Genomic DNA, 17,044 nt, shown 5'->3' with positions numbered 1-17,044 from the left:
CAGGTTCTGGGTAGGCGGTGCTAAGTGCAATCTATTGGCTACCCTGGGACATGTAGTCTCTGATGTGAGCAAAATTATTTCCTTTAGTAAGTTCGATGCGCATTTTACAATAAAAGCATTTCAGTGTCCTTTGTAGGATTTTGAAACATTGAAGACGGGCTTATTATGCATATCGAGCACTGTACTGTAAATGGTTAGGAACAGTTCAAAAACCACAGCCTCAATTCTTTGTTGATGGTGCTCCTCTCCACGGTTGGGCTGCCGTGTGAATAGGTATGCAAACAAAGTGCCCAAGAGCATTGAGAGGGCACACACAGCGCTCGCACCTTCCGGCTTTCTGATGCAATTCGCCTTCATATTACATCGTTTAGCATTTTCTGTGCCGACGCGTTTCAAGGCTCTGGGCCTCTTCTTCTTGGGCTGCTAATTAAACACCACATCGCAAGCTCACCATCTGTTTTACGGCGTTATTTATTTCTTTTCAGGTTCTGGGTAGGCGGTGCTAAGTGCAATCTATTGGCTACCCTGGGACATGTAGTCTCTGATGTGAGCAAAATTATTTCCTTTAGTAAGTTCGATGCGCATTTTACAATAAAAGCATTTCAGTGTCCTTTGTAGGATTTTGAAACATTGAAGACGGGCTTATTATGCATATCGAGCACTGTACTGTAAATGGTTAGGAACAGTTCAAAAACCACAGCCTCAATTCTTTGTTGATGGTGCTCCTCTCCACGGCTGGGCTGCCGTGTGAATAGGTATGCAAACAAAGTGCCCAAGAGCTTTGAGAGGGCACACACAGCACTCGCACCTTCCGGCTTTCTGATGCAACTCGCCTTCATATTCCATCGTTTAGCATTTTCTGTGCCGACGTGTTTCAAGGCTCTGGGCCTCTTCTTCTTGGGCTGCTAATTAAAACACCACATCACTAGCTCACCATCTGTTTTACGGCGTTATTTATTTCTTTTCAGGTTCTGGGTAGGCGGTGCTAAGTGCAATCTATTGGCTACCCTGGGACATGTAGTCTCTGATGTGAGCAAAATTATTTCCTTTAGCAAGATCGATGTGTATTTTACAATAAAAGCATTTCAGTGTCCTTTGTAGGATTTTGAAACATTGAAGACGGGCTTCTTATGCATATCGAGCACTGTACTGTAAATGGTTAGGAACAGTTCAAAAACCACAGCCTCAATTCTTTGTTGATGGTGCTCCTCTCCACGGCTGGGCTGCCGTGTGAATAGGTATGCATACAAAGTGCCCAAGAGCATTGAGAGGGCACACACAGCGCTCGCACCTTCCGGCTTTCTGATGCAACTCACCTTCATATTCCATCGTTTAGCATCTTCTGTACCGACGAGTTTCAAGGCTCTGGGCCTCTTCTTCTTGGGCTGCTAATTAAAACACCACATCGCAAGCTCACCATCTGTTTTACGGCATTATTTATTTCTTTTCAGGTTCTGTGTAGGCGGTGCTAAGTGCAATCTATTGGCTACCCTGGGACATGTAGTCTCTGATGTGAGCAAAATTATTTCCTTTAGTAAGTTCGATGCGTATTTTACAATAAAAGCATTTCAGTGTCCTTTGCAGGATTTTGAAACATTGAAGACGGGCTTATTATGCATATCGAGCACTGTACTGTAAATGGTTAGGAACAGTTCAAAAACCACAGCCTCAATTCTTTGTTGATGGTGCTCCTCTCCACGGCTGGGCTGCCGTGTGAATAGGTATGCAAACAAAGTGCCCAAGAGCATTGAGAGGGCACACACAGCGCTCGCACCGTCCGGCTTTCTGATGCAACTCGCCTTCATATTCCATCGTTTAGCATTTTCTGTGCCGACACGTTTCAAGGCTCTGGGCCTCTTCTTCTTAGGCTGCTAATTAAAACACCACATCGCAAGCTCACCATCTGTTTTACGGCGTTATTTATTTCTTTTCAGGTTCTGGGTAGGCGTGCTAAGTGCAATCTATTGGCTACCCTGGGACATGTAGTCTCTGATGTGAGCAAAATTATTTCCTTTAGTAAGTTCGATGCGTATTTTACAATAAAAGCATTTCAGTGTCCTTTGTAAGATGTCGAAACATTGAAGACGGGCTTAATATGCATATCGAGCACTGTACTGTAAATGGTTAGGAACAGTTCAAAAACCACAGCCTCAATTCTTTGTTGATGGTGCTCCTCTCCACGGCTGGGCTGCCGTGTGAATAGGTATGCAAACAAAGTGCCCAAGAGCATTGCGATGTGGTGTTTTAATTAGCAGCCCAATAAAAAATGATTCTAGACGCCTCAATTTCATGACTCTGTCTCCACCCCTAGGATTTGGGGAAACATGATCCAACATAAAAAACACCAAACGATCTCGATTACTATTGTGTTTGGCCATGAAGTGGCGAGCCACTGGGTATGTCAGATCACATTTTTGAATAGCCCGCATGTGTTCCAAAATTCGGATTTTGGTAGGGTGTATCGTGCTCCCTATGTATTTAAGTCCACAGGGGCATTCCAAGCAGTAAACCGTATACGGTGTACTGCATGTAACAAAGCTATTAATTTCTCTTAGCTTGCTGATACCTGGTACCTTGTATCTAAGAACTTTTTTGGAACCTGAGCAGGCCTTGCGCTTGCCACACGGATGAAAACCGTGTAACTTGCTACCAAAAGGATTAACAACATCGGTTTTCATATAGCTGCTTGTTAGGGTATCACTCAATGCTCTCCTTTTTCTAAAAGTTAATAAGGGGTAATTTAGAATATCCATCCCAATAACTGGATCTAGTTTGAGCAAATGCCAATTTTTTCTCAAAATCCCCCTCAGCTCTTGTGCATAATTAGAAAAGATTGTCACCATTCTGAATCTCCCATCTTCAGAGGTGTCCTTCACTCTTTCTGCAAAAAGTGTATCCCTAGTCTTAGCTTTTACCTTTCTCAATGCTTGTTGGAGAATATTTTCTTTGTAGCCTCTTGCTCTGAATCTATTTAGGCTTTCTGCAGCATATTTTTGGAAATCAATTTCCCAAGTGTTGTTACGCTTAATGCGGAGTAATTCCCCATAAGGGATACTGTTCACTAGTGTAGATGGATGGCTGCTTGATGCATGCAATAAAGCATTTCCTGCCGTCGGCTTTCGATACAACCTGGAGCATAGCCTACCATCACATACACAAACCTCCAAGTCCCAAAAATTCACTTTTATTGCACTCATCTCTGCACTAAAATGCAAATTTACATTATTGCTATTTAATACATTAATGTATTCTCTTGCTGATTCCTCAGATCCTCTCCATACCAAGAAAAGGTAGTCAATATATCTGTACCAAACAACCAGTTTGGCATTCCATATGTCATTTTCTCCTGCCCAGGCCACCTGCTCCTCCCACCAGCCCACGAATAAATTCGCGTAGCTGGGGGTGAAGCAGGTGCTCATGGCAATAAAAGTAACCTGCCGATAATACTGATCTTGGTACAGAAAAATATTGTTATGCAAGCAGAAAGTCAAAAGTTCTAATAACATAATATTATGTCTACTATATTTCAAGGGTCTATTTTTCTGAAAATATTCTACAGCTTGTAATCCGTCACTGTGTGTTATAACTGTGTATAGACTAGTTACGTCCATTACAATTAATAGGTCACCTTCTTCCCAATTTACTTTTTGTACCTTCTGAAGAAAATTTTTAGTGTCTCTTAAATAAGATTTCAATCGTATGACAAATTCAGCCAAAAAATGATCGATATACATAGACAATGGTTCCAACACACTACCTTGTGAGGAGACTATCGGTTTCCCGGGAGGACACTTTGCATTCTTATGAATCTTAGGTATATGGTAAAAACAAGGAGTAGAAGGATTTAAACGTCTCAGGAATAAAAATTCCTCTGTGACCAACATTCCTGTCTCATACCACTTTTTCAACAAAAGATGACAATTCTGTATACTTGCATTATACTATGCTTCACTCACAGACATGTAGTTATTGATATTGCCCAATTGCTGTTGTGATTCAGCATTATAGGCTTCAAATGTTTGAAGAACCACATTTCCCCCTTTATCGGAGGGTTCACAGACAATAGATTTATCATTGCCTATTTCTGTAACAATACAATATTGTTCTTGAGTAAAGTTGTATTTACGCTTGGTATTTGATTTCCGTTGCCTTAGATTCACCAGGTCTTTAATCACTTCCTCAGAAAATGTGTTGATAATATCATTGGGCATTTAGGGCAAAAATGTCGATGGTGGTTTGAACTTTGTTGTTATGCTGCATTGTTCAATTCCTTCGACACCGCCCGATGTTCCAGGAGATCCAGAGCAATATATTTCCTTCCCCAGATCATCCAACGCTTGTAAAGCGGTTGCATCATGCCCCGTAAGTAAGTCCGTCACACTTGAGGACACTTCCGCCCTACGATGTTCCTTCACTGGTCTTAGTTTAAAGAATTTATACAAAGACCAGTGAAGGAACATCGCGAGGATTCGTCAACCGGCGCCAAAGTTATTCAAAATAGAATTTTGAAATTTCCTATGGAAACACGGTCCTAACTATAGCTATCTACTGGCGACCGCCAGTAGATAATATATATATATACCGCCCATTGGGGTATAAAGACTGGCTGCGATACTACAATCCCAGCATTCAACTGGACTTTCTATTTAGAAGCCCATTGGTGGGCAGCCATTTTTGAATAAAGCCTGCAGCTGAGTTAACTTCAGAGTGTTTTTGCCTATGATTAAGGGTGATTCCCGAAACGCGTCAGGCACACTCGCCGGTCGAGGTGCTGGTGGCGCCCATGGAGGATTGCGACCCCCTGAGTGCACCCTCATCTGCTGAGCAGCTTGTGGTTTGATATATATAGATATATATATGTTTAAATATCTCAAGAAAATAAGTGTTGAGGCTTAAAGGGCCACATAAATTATCCAAAATAGGAAGCAAAGAACTCTGGGTACTTCACAAGTTTAGACAGAGAACAGCTCCTGTACATGAAACACCATCAACACTCTATGTTTTCTTATCTCCAAATGTCTGTTTTTCTAGCAGAGTTTTTAATCATAGGATTAGCACAGCGCCAAATGACAAAAGCCTTTTACCACTCTAGGCACAGTATTACAGCTTTAGATTGGTATAATGCCAGCCTGAAATTAGTAAAAGCAGACCCTGATACATGTGTTTTTGTCTAGTTAGAACTCATCAGAGAAGTATAGCTTTGTGCAGACACAAGAGAGCACCCATTATAAATCAAGACTATACACTTTCAGGCTTCAAGTGTTTTGTATTCATTATGTAAACAGAAAGCAAGGAACTCTGGATTGTTTCAAAGTTTGGACAGAAAGCAGCTCCTGTATATGTATATCGAGCACCCTAAAACACCAGCAACACTCTGATGACTTCAAATGCATGTTTTTCTAGCATAGCATTTGCACAGTGCCATCCGCACTGTGTTGAAAAGGCACAAAGCATTTTGCTATTTGTACAACAAAGTCTTTAAGCATAGGATTAGCACAGTGCCATCCATGAAAAAAGCCTTTTAGCACTCCAGGCTCAGTATTATAGCTTTGGATCTGCACAATACCAACCAAGCCATACTTAAATAATAAAAGCAACCCCTGACACATCTGTTTTGCTCCAGTTAGAGCCCATCAGAGAGGTGTAGCCTTGTCCAGGCATAAGGGTGTACATAACATAAATGAAGGCAATACCATTTCAGGGTTAGAGTGCTGCATAAATTATGCAAACCAGTACTCCCGGTAGTTCATAGGTTTAGGTGGAGAGCAGCTCTTGTATATGGAGAACCCTCCAACACCAGTGACACTCTGAATCTGCTCACCTCAAATGTTTGTTTTTCTTCACAGTTTTTAAGCATAGTATTAGCCCAGTGCCATCCAAACCGAGCTAGAAAGGGACATAGCCTTTTTCCATTTTTACAAAAAATTCTTCATGCATAGGATTAGCACAGTGTCATCAACACAGAGCTAATAATTGCCAAAGCTGCCACCTTGTAGAGCCACGGGGGGAGCCGTTCAGAAGGACCAAGCTTTCACTGCGGGGAAAAGAACTTCACTTCCCACCAGCCCTCACAATCCTCCAGGACCTAAAAGCGTGATGCCGACCTGTGGCCATGTACCCACCACCTTGGGGAGCCAACTCAAACTCATGGAATACCACTATTGTTTGGAGGAGGTAAGGAGCGTCCTGGAGAAGAATGTTGGCCTAGTCTTGTGTCCCCGCTGATAACTGTATGTACACTAAGGCAAGCTGCTGTATCCAGTGCATCTGCCAATATCTCTCCTCACACTACTGACGTTGATCTCATGATTTCAATAGAACCCCCAGTAAAATAGAAAAGGGGTGGACTTAAGAACAAGAGAGCCACTATAGTTAAGAAGACTGTGACTCCAGAGGACACCTCTAGAGAGAGCATTTCTACCAATCATGATGATGTCGTATGTAGTAAAATGGAGTGTATTGCTATTTTATTGCTGCAGCCACTACAGGATTGACTAGAGAAAATATGAGAGTCTTTCTATCCTCATCTCTCACTCAAAGCTAGTTACATATTAGAAGGGTGGCCAGGGCATTCAGGGAAATAGTGGCAAACAACCCCCCCCCCCCATAATCTCTCAGCTGTATCAAAGGACAGCACAGGTAACATAGGGAGATAGATGTCGGGAGGGTATGCTAATGCAAACCTCACAAGTTGATCGTCTACCAAATCTTTCTGGGCTTAGCCACATGGATCAGACCTCTGAGGTTCAGGCAAATATTCCCATAAGCGTCCCTCTGGCTCAGGTGAAAGGGGGGGTCATGTGTATCTGGCTTATGAGGTAATAGTGTTGAAAACCAAAGGGCTGTAGGTGAGGGAGGGAAGGGTGTTGATCAAGGCAAATCTAAGGGTCAAAGGTTGAACCTCACCCCTGCGGCTTGCCCATACTTTCTAATACTAGCCAATACACCGGAAATAAATCATATGCAATCTGAGACTACAGAGCAGCTGGTCACAAAGGTCAGTCATTGGTTAACTTGAAATGTTAGGGCAACATGATAACATAATTATGGCCGGGAGAGTCCCATGGATAGGTATGACCACCAAAACCATAGGTGGGGATTGCATAGCGGTCAATTTTGATGATAGGCAACCGGTGGAGGATTTGCTAGGAAGACTATCCCACATGTCCACAATAGGTACTCAAATTCAAGTTCTCCCCCTGGGGTTTTTCTACCAGCCAATACACCCAGAGATCAGAGTGAAGGGGTGGACCAGTAACATTAGTGCTAGTTATTTCCCCCAGCATACTCAGTATAATACAGAGTCCAATAGGTTTGGTGTAAGTACAAGAAAATGATTTGATCCATTCAAAGATTTGGAATCCTCTGATTGACTGGATAGTCAGTCAGTCAGTATTTCTTTAGTCGGCCAATATACACCATAAAAGTAACAGGAAAACTACAAAATACATATATTAATAACATCTGAAACTGGATAGTCAATTGCAGGTGCCAAAGGAACCCAGATAGATTAATTCAACACGGAAGCACCCAAGTAGGTGGGGGCTAAAACCGGGAGCTGAGAGAAACCAGAAGTTAAGAATGATCACATGGAATGTTGCTGGACTGAAACATCCCAGATTGGCTCAGGGTGGTGACAGGTTTTGATGTATTATGCTTACAGGCATTCTAACTCTGATAGCCAACACAGCAAACATACATTTTGTAACGAATCCCCATGCTATCACATACTTTTATGCAAAGGTCCCAATGATTGGGACTAGATCTTCATAAAATATTACAATACTAATTTTGACTGTGATATGGCGGAAGTGGTAGGAGCACTGAAAAGGGAGATAGATTCTTTGTATGAGGTGCATTCTAAACAGAGTCACATGATGTGCCTAGGCAATGTTAACGCCCATAGCTGTAATCTGATATACAACCTAGCTTGTGGGCTAATTGACGAGGAAGGGGATGTGATTCCCCACTTCACTCACAGTGAGCAGAGCAATGCAATTAATAGTATGCTAATTGTTATGAAATTAGGAATCTGGTTGACATTAATTTGGGTTTATTATGAAAGACCTTTGGCTGCAAGGAAAAGGGTTTTACTATTGACTATATATCCCCATCCAATATTGTGGGCAGCTTGATGACACATGTGGAAGAGAGGTGCCTAAACCTTAGTGATCATGCTGCCCTTGCATTCATGATGACATGAAAAGCTAAAAATAAGACATCTGAGCATATGTTGCCTTAAACTGCCCTAGCAAGGAGAAATGGTTTTACACTAAAATGGGAAAGGGTAGACAAGGAGGAGTTCCTATCCACAATTTGACCCAAAGGCTGGCAGAAGTGATGATCTATATACAAATCCTCTGCACACATTCAAAAGTAAATACATAAAGTTACATAAAGTATTACAATGATACTTGTATTTATATTTTCAGATGTCTTTAATTCAAGATCTTTAAGCCTTCTTAGCCAACACTTGTTTCGTCGCTGTTACAGGGGTCAGTTTCAGGTAGTCTCTTAGTTCCGGTGATAATTCCAACCCGGAAGGGGTTCCTATAAGTTCTTCTCCTGGAGAGGTAGACTAATTACTCTTGTGTCCGGAAAGCTAAATATGCTTCCAAATGTAAGGGAGTTTCTTTTAGAAGAGCTGCCCCATCTGGCAGTATTAGGTAGAACCCTCCAACTCTCCAGGCTGTGGCGTGTTCGTCGTGCAACTATATAGTAAAAACACCTGCCCTGCTGGACAGCTGTAAAATATAGTACTGATTGGGTTTATATTTACTGTTTGCTCTCATTAATTGATTACCCAAGGTCCCTGACCAACTTTATTTGTGTTCCCTTGTTCTCTACACACACACTCACACATAAATATATATATATATATATATATATATATATATATATATATATATGTATATATGTATATATATATATATAGGTTGCAAACCAACGAAGTCAGTGTAGTGTCAACAAGGCACTAACCATCCAAAAGGCACGGGTCTCCAGAGTCAGAACCTGCCCAATATGTTATAGGGGGGAAAACAGACCTAAGGAGGTAATACAAGTTATGTATGAAAGCCCTCACTCACCAACCTGGTTGGTGACATGCTTCATCATCGGGCTCCACTGGGTATGGCCGAATGCCATCCCAGTGTGCTACAACGCCAGGTTACTGCGGAGCGGGATTGTGTGTGGTGACAGTGAATTTAAAATTCCCAATTAAGTCAAAAAAATAATTTAATAGTTTTGCTAATTGGAAAAAATTAAAAAATAAAAAGGAGTGAGGGTCAAAAAATAACAGACCGGGTTCACTCCATGGCGGTCAACATGTTTCTGCCTTTATGTGTGTTCGACAGGCTTTCATCAGGACCAGAGTGGGAATGTGGGAGCCCCGGTGGTATGAACGCGCTAAGGTTCACCCTACCGTGGGCTGCTGTGTGAAAAAATATATATAAACACAGTTCAAAATCCGCCAAGTAATATGATGGTGGAGAGAAACGAGTTTACTCTATAATGAAAAAAAGGACATACAAACACAAGACAAAACATAAAAGAATCGTAAATGTGCGTGGTCATTTCATTATAAAGCGCCACAGCTACAGGCTCAAACATAGTGCATGGATGGGGCTGTGCCAATAATAAGTACCTCAGGTGCAAATAGTTGTGCTGTCCATGCACCTAGAATTAGCCAGATACTGGTGTCAGGGAAGTAAAACAAGACTTCGCCTGAATAGCGTGACTAATACTGTATACCGAAATGAACGTGGAGTCTCGATACTACGTGAGAGTCTAGAACTAATGAGGGCCGGGAAACTAATAAGCGTGGCCCGTGTAGCATTCCTGGGTAGTAGAAATGCAAGAGGGAGGAGAAAGATTCTTACTGTGAGGCAAGACCGTTCGTCGCCTCAGGGATCCCGGGGTGAGGGTGCGAACAATATGGCACACCCTAGAAGGGAAAAGAAAGGAAAAACGGCCACGAGCGGCTAGGTAACACGCACCCAAGCCGTAAAGAACTGAAAACAAAACCATAAGGAGACAGGGGGCGGGAGGTTCACTTACGCCCTCGCTGCTCGGCACCCGTTAGGAACCTGCAATGCCTCAAGCCACCGGGTCCAGGAAGTGAAGAGATCTGAAGCGAGGCACATATAAGCAAAAACAGGGGACCTCGATGGGTCGGCGAAGAAAAGTAAGCCCAACAGTGATAGGGTAAAACATCCAAAGCTGTGCGGTGATTGGCTGAGCCCCAGCCAATAGGATGTGTTGAAAGAAAAAGTTATCCAGAGAGGCTCGGCCGCTGTTTCCTTTGACAGATCGTCAATGAAAACTTTATGCGGTGCCTAGAGAACGATCATTTTACACGCTGGCATCACTAGGAACGTGTGCCTGGGTGGATGGGCTCTAGCTGCAGAATAAGCAGACGGTGAGGCAGTGGAACATAAGCTAGGAGGTTCAATCAGAGGGAAATGCCAATGCTAATGCGGGAGACAAGGTGTGCAGGAAACGCTGCATGTAATGTAATGCACCCCCAATTGTTGGCCTTCGCTGGTCGGGTGGAGGGGTCCAGCACAAATAGGTACATAAAAGGACTATGTACTCGGTGGAAATGTTGTAAAACCACACAAAAGAGACCATATGAGGTCCAGCCGACTAGGTGCAAAGGTCTAAGTGGGCTAGAGGTACCATATAGGCAATGCAATCATGAGTGCATGCTTACAGTATGTTGACCCAGGGTATATTATCATTAAGACCCACGAGGTTGGTACCCAGACGGTACACCCATCTTTGTTCCTTCTCGAAAAGGATTTTTTGAGTGTTTCTGCGTGTTGTAATCTCTTCAATTATCGTCCAGTGTAGGTCATTAGTGGTATGGTCAGCAGACAAGAAATGTTCACTAAGTTTAGTAGTGACTCGTTTACACCTAATGTTGCTCCGATGTTCGCAAATACGGAGTTTCACTTTCCTAGTGGTCATCCCTACATAGCGTAGACCACAAGGACAAGTGATAAGGTAGATGACATTTGGCGTGTTGCAGTTGGTGTGGCCATTTTGGGTCCAGACCATGCCTGGTTCCAGATTAAGACTGGTAGTATGAGAAGTCAGGTGACATATACTGCAATCTGAGCAAGGAAAATGGCCCGTAATCCTAGGAAGGCCCCATGCTTCTGTAATGGATCTTTGAGCAGTGTTAGGTTGAATGATGGGGCGTGTCTGTACCAGGCTGCTCCGCAGGCTCTGAGCTCGTTTGAAGGAGAACAAAGGTTTTTCCCATCTCCGGTTATTGCTGTTGATGATTCGCCAATGTTTCATGACGACTTTCTTCATGGCATTGGACAAGGTACTGTAAGTAGTGACGCATGTGAGAGGTATGGACATGACGTCTTTAACGGAGTCCTCCAGAAGGACTTCTCTGGGTTGGTTTCTGGCCCGTTTATAACTTCTGGAAAGGAGGGGAAGAGGATACCCTCTAGCTGTCATTTTAGAAGTAAGGTCACTGGATTGAGCCTTGAAATCTACCAGGTAGGTGCAATTCCGCCGGAGACGGAGGAATTGCCCGTAAGGCAGATTCTCCCTCAGTGCACGGGGGTGGAAGCTTGTGAACTCAAGAAGGTTATTTCTGGAGGTAGGCTTGTAGTGTGTCTTGGTATGAAGGGATCCATGTTTCTTGGTGATCAGAACATCAAGGAATTCGACTTTATGAAAGTCACAAGTGTACGTGAATCTCAAATTTGGATCCAAGGTGTTGACCCACTGGAAGAAGGTTTTGAGGGCGTTGGTATCGCCGTGCCAAATGAGGAGCACGTCATCTATATAGCGTCTCCATAGGCCTATGGAGGGTAGATGAGGATTGGTATCAGGGAGAATGAACTTCTGTTCGAAATCGTACACATATAATCCCGCTACACTAGGAGCAAAGGTACTCCCCATGGAAGTACCCGTGGATTGCAGATATAGGTGTCCCTGATATTCAAAGAAGTTCCTTTTCAAGGCCAGAGTAGCACATTGGATAATAAAGTTCTTAGATGTCCTATACTCCCAAGGATGGGAATTGAGAGATTCCCCCAGGACCCGGATGGTCTCATCCTGGGGGATGCTGGTGTATAAGCTCTCAATATCCAGTGTGACCAAGATCGTGTTCTCTGAACATTGATTACTGTTCAATAGTTTGAGCAGGTCCTTGGTATCTTTAAGATACGTGGATGATTGTTGGACCAGAGGCTTGAGGAAATGGTCGCAGAACCGTGATAATGGTTCCAGGAGGGAGCCAATCCCCGACACAATCGGGCGCCCAGGGGGAGGGAAACTGCCCTTATGAATTTTGGGGAGTGTATAGAAATATGGAATAGTACCTTGGCTCTCGGTAAGGAATCGTGCTTCTGGTCTGGTGATGGTGCCTTCGGTAAGTGCTTCTTCGACTATCCTCTCGATCTGGGTTTTAAGATCATTGGAGGGGTCATTGGGAAGTGGTGTGTAGTTCTTACGATCACTGAGGAGTCTACGGCACTCATGATCGTAATCAGCAGTATTCATTAGGACCACTGCTCCGCCCTTGTCCGCCGGTTTGATGGTGAGATTTGGATCCTGTCGTAAAGAGTTGATGGCTCTGAATTCATCGGCTCTGAGATTTTTGAAAATGGGGGGAAAGTCCATGTTCTCAATCTCAGTAAACACAGCACGTTCAAAAGTAACAATCTCCACTGGTATAGTGTGTGGGGGAGGGGTGAACGTTGACTTGGGTCGTAGAGGTGTGTCACCTACATCAGAGTCTGCTACCTCTGAAGAATGTTCCTCAAAAAAGGCTTTCAGTTTCAATTTTCTAAAGAAAGCCGAGAGTTCACAATGGAGGCGGAATTTGTCGGGACGGGCTGACGGAACAAAACCCAATCCCTTTTCCAATATTGTCGTCTCATGGGTAGTTAGTATCTTGTCAGATAAGTTGACAATTAGGCTGTCGAGGTGCTCGGGCCTGCGATCGCTTGATCTTGTAGTTGTTTGCTCCTGGTGTGGTTGCCCACCGGGTCGTCTTGTATCCAGTGGACCCTTTGATTGGGCCCTCTCCGCCGACCTTTGCCCCTTTGGCCTCTCTCTAAAAAAGGAGGCTGCGTAAAATGGTTCTGTGGATACATCGGGGCCGTGTACGCAGGGTTCCAACCCATTTGTGGGTTGAATGGGTAGTGGAACTGCATCGGATGTGTCCCCATGATACCTTGTTGGGGAGGGAAGTTCAGCCAAGGGGATTGATTGAAGGGGGGGCGTGTTCTACCCCTTTGTCTACCTCTCCTCGCCTGTCTGAAACTATTATTGCTCGAGCCGCTACTATTTGACGAGTCATCATCAGAGCCATAAGTGTAGGTCTCGGTTTTACGCGATGCCACAAAAGAGGGGTCTGCGTAAGGGTAGATCTTGTTAAATTCAAACTTTTTTAGATCTTTTTGAAATTGGTTCACCTTACTTTGGGTTAGATTTTCCTTATATTCATTAATGTCTTTGTTAAGTTCATCTAGCCGTTTTTTGAACCCCGTTAAGGTGGCCTTGAATTGTGTCTCTGTTTGGGTGATCTCAATCATGATTGCCTCTGATAGTCGTACTGCTGTTTTTCTGATCAAGACGAGCCAGTCTCGAGTGCAGTGCCATGCAATCATGGCCCATTCTTTTCTGAAGGTGGCATCCTCGAGGAAGATGCGGTGCGCATTAGTAACTAGTAGGCCCCTAGGGGCTGTATTAGTCCTCAAGTATTCCGTTAGGATTGTGCCGTGTAGCATCGTGCTTATACGGTTTTTCTTTAGTTTAATAAGTACCTCAGGTGCAAATAGTTGTGCTGTCCGTGCACCTAGAATTAGCCAGATACTGGTGTCAGGGAAGTAAAACAAGACTTCGCCTGAATAGCGTGACTAATACTGTATACCGAAATGAACGTGGACGGGCCACGCTTATTAGTTTCCCGGCCCTCATTAGTTCTAGACTCTCACGTAGTATCGAGACTCCACGTTCATTTCGGTATACAGTATTAGTCACGCTATTCAGGCGAAGTCTTGTTTTACTTCCCTGACACCAGTATCTGGCTAATTCTAGGTGCACGGACAGCACAACTATTTGCACCTGAGGTACTTATTATTGGCACAGCCCCATCCATGCACTATGTTTGAGCCTGTAGCTGTGGCGCTTTATAATGAAATGACCACGCACATTTACGATTCTTTTATGTTTTGTCTTGTGTTTGTATGTCCTTTTTTTCATTATAGAGTAAACTCGTTTCTCTCCACCATCATATTACTTGGCGGATTTTGAACTGTGTTTATATATATTTTTTCACACAGCAGCCCACGGTAGGGTGAACCTTAGCGTGTTCATACCACCGGGGCTCCCACATTCCCACTCTGGTCCTGATGAAAGCCTGTCGAACACACATAAAGGCAGAAACATGTTGACCGCCATGGAGTGAACCCGGTCTGTTATTTTTTGACCCTCACTCCTTTTTATTTTTTAATTTTTTCCAATTAGCAAAACTATTAAATTATTTTTTTGACTTAATTGGGAATTTTAAATTCACTGTCACCACACACAATCCCGCTCCGCAGTAACCTGGCGTTGTAGCACACTGGGATGGCATTCGGCCATACCCAGTGGAGCCCGATGATGAAGCATGTCACCAACCAGGTTGGTGAGTGAGGGCTTTCATACATAACTTGTATTACCTCCTTAGGTCTGTTTTCCTCCCTATAACATATTGGGCAGGTTCTGACTCTGGAGACCCGTGCCTTTTGGATGGTTAGTGCCTTGTTGACACTACACTGACTTCGTTGGTTTGCAACCTTTCCCTTGAGGGGACTAGTCGTGTTATTACCCTTCCTCTTCTGTTGTTAATTTATATATATATATATATATATATACATATATATATTCAATGAAAAAACCATAGGTTTCACACACGTTATAGTTACGAATTAGCATTTAAAAAACCTTGCAAATTCACTTAAAAAACCATAGGTTTCACACATGTTATAGTTAGCTGGACATTTCACTCGTAAAAAACCAATGAAATTCCCCCGTTATAGTTACTGCAGGCAACTATAACTCACGCGACCGCAATCCTCTGCTGATGACGTCAGATATTACATCACTGTATTTAGACACTTATTTACCCATGTCTTCTTCCATTAATCTTTAGCTATACATATATTACAAATATTTATTTTTCAGAAAGACACATATGTCATCAGTGATGTAATATCTGACGTCATCAGCAGAGGATTGCGGTCGCGTGAGTTATAGTTGCCTGCAGTAACTATAACGGGGGAATTTCATTGGTTTTTTACGAGTGAAATGTCCAGCTAACTATAACATGTGTGAAACCTATGGTTTTTTAAGTGAATTTGCAAGGTTTTTTAAATGCTAATTCGTAACTATAACGTGTGTGAAACATATGGTTTTTTCAGTGAATTTGTACGTTTTTTTAAATGCTAAGTTATGTTTTTATTATTATTTTTTTTTCTGGTTTTTCAAACAAAACCAATTTTTTTTTTTTTATATTCGCGAGGTGCGCGCACCCTGCGCACACGGTTCGCAGTTCGTGCCGTGCGCGCAGTGTGCACACACCTCGCGAATTTTTATAAAAAAAAATTGGTTTTTTTCTCCCTTGGGGGTCCTTCTGTGACCCCCTGACCAAGGCTAGGGGGTCAGGAACTGTCCACTCTGCCCCCTTTTCACGTTCTCCACCTTTGTTTTTCACCCCCTCAGACTGCGAGAAACAAAATGGCGGCCGACACTTCCTGGTTTCGACCAATTCGAATGTTTACCGACATCTAACAACCAATCAGAATTGCGCTCGCGCACAGCAGGGTGCGCGCACAGTGCGCGCACAGCAGGGTGCGCGCACAGTGCGTGCACGGTGCGCGTGTATAGATATTGATATGCTTTTAAATGCTATTTTCTCAGGAAATACTGAACAGATTTACACCAGACCTGCAAAAGGCACTTCCTTGACCTTATGGCTACCTCTCTGTCAAATTTCAAGTAATTATGTTCAGCAGTTCGGGCTGTAGCTGTGTCTAAAGGTCCTATGGAAAAATGCATGGGGAAAACGCGTTTTGGGACCCCCCCTTTTTCCCGGCCCCCGCTTGACGAATCACCCCGAGACTTTCAGGGTAGGAGCTGAACGGAGCGCCCCATTAGTTTTGAAAATTTCGCGAGGATTCGTCAACCAGCGCCTAAGTTATTCAAAATAGAATTTTGAGATTTCCTATGGAAACTAGGTTGTAACTATAACTATCTACTGGCGACCGCCAGTAGATAATATATATATATATATATATTCACTTAAAAAACCATAGGTTTCACACATGTTATAGTTAGCTGGGCATTTTACTCGTGAAAAACCAATTAAATTCCCCCGTTATAGTTAGGTCAGATAACTATAACTCGCGCGACTGCCACTCTATCACAAGGATGATGTCATCGGTGATGTCATGAGTAATGCCACTGACCATGTCATGAGTGATGTAATATGTGACGTCATGAGCACTGGATTGCGGGCGCGCGAGTTATAGTTATCTGACCTAACTATAACGGGGGAATTTCATTGGTTTTTCACGAGTGAAATGCCCAGCTAACTATAACATGTGTGAAACCTATGGTTTTTTAAGTGAATTTGCAAGGTTTTTTAAATGCTAATTCCTAACTATAACGTGTGTGAAACCTATGGTTTTTTCAGTGAATTTGTACGGTTTTTTAAATGCTAATTTATGTATTTATTTATTTATTTTTTTAAAGTTTTTTCACCGTGCGCGTACCGTGCGCGCACGGTGCGCTTCACGCACCGCGCGCCCATGTTACGTAGTTCGCGGAATTTTTCAGTTTCTACCGTGCGCGTACACTACGCGCACTCCGCGATTTTTCGTAAAAAAATTAAAATAAATTTTTGCCCTTGGGTGTCCTTCTGGGTCCCCCTGACCAAGGCTAGGGGGTCAGGAACTGTCCAGCCTGCCCCCTTTTCACGTTATCCACCTTTGTTTTTCACCCCCTCAGACTGCGAGAGACAAAATGGCGGCCG

The sequence above is a fragment of the Triturus cristatus genome, chromosome 3_1 (genome assembly GCF_964204655.1).
Source record: "Triturus cristatus chromosome 3_1, aTriCri1.1, whole genome shotgun sequence".
NCBI classification, from domain to species: Eukaryota; Metazoa; Chordata; class Amphibia; order Caudata; family Salamandridae; genus Triturus; species Triturus cristatus.
The sequence above is the reverse complement of the archived record's forward strand: the minus strand, read 5'-3'. Positions refer to the sequence as shown.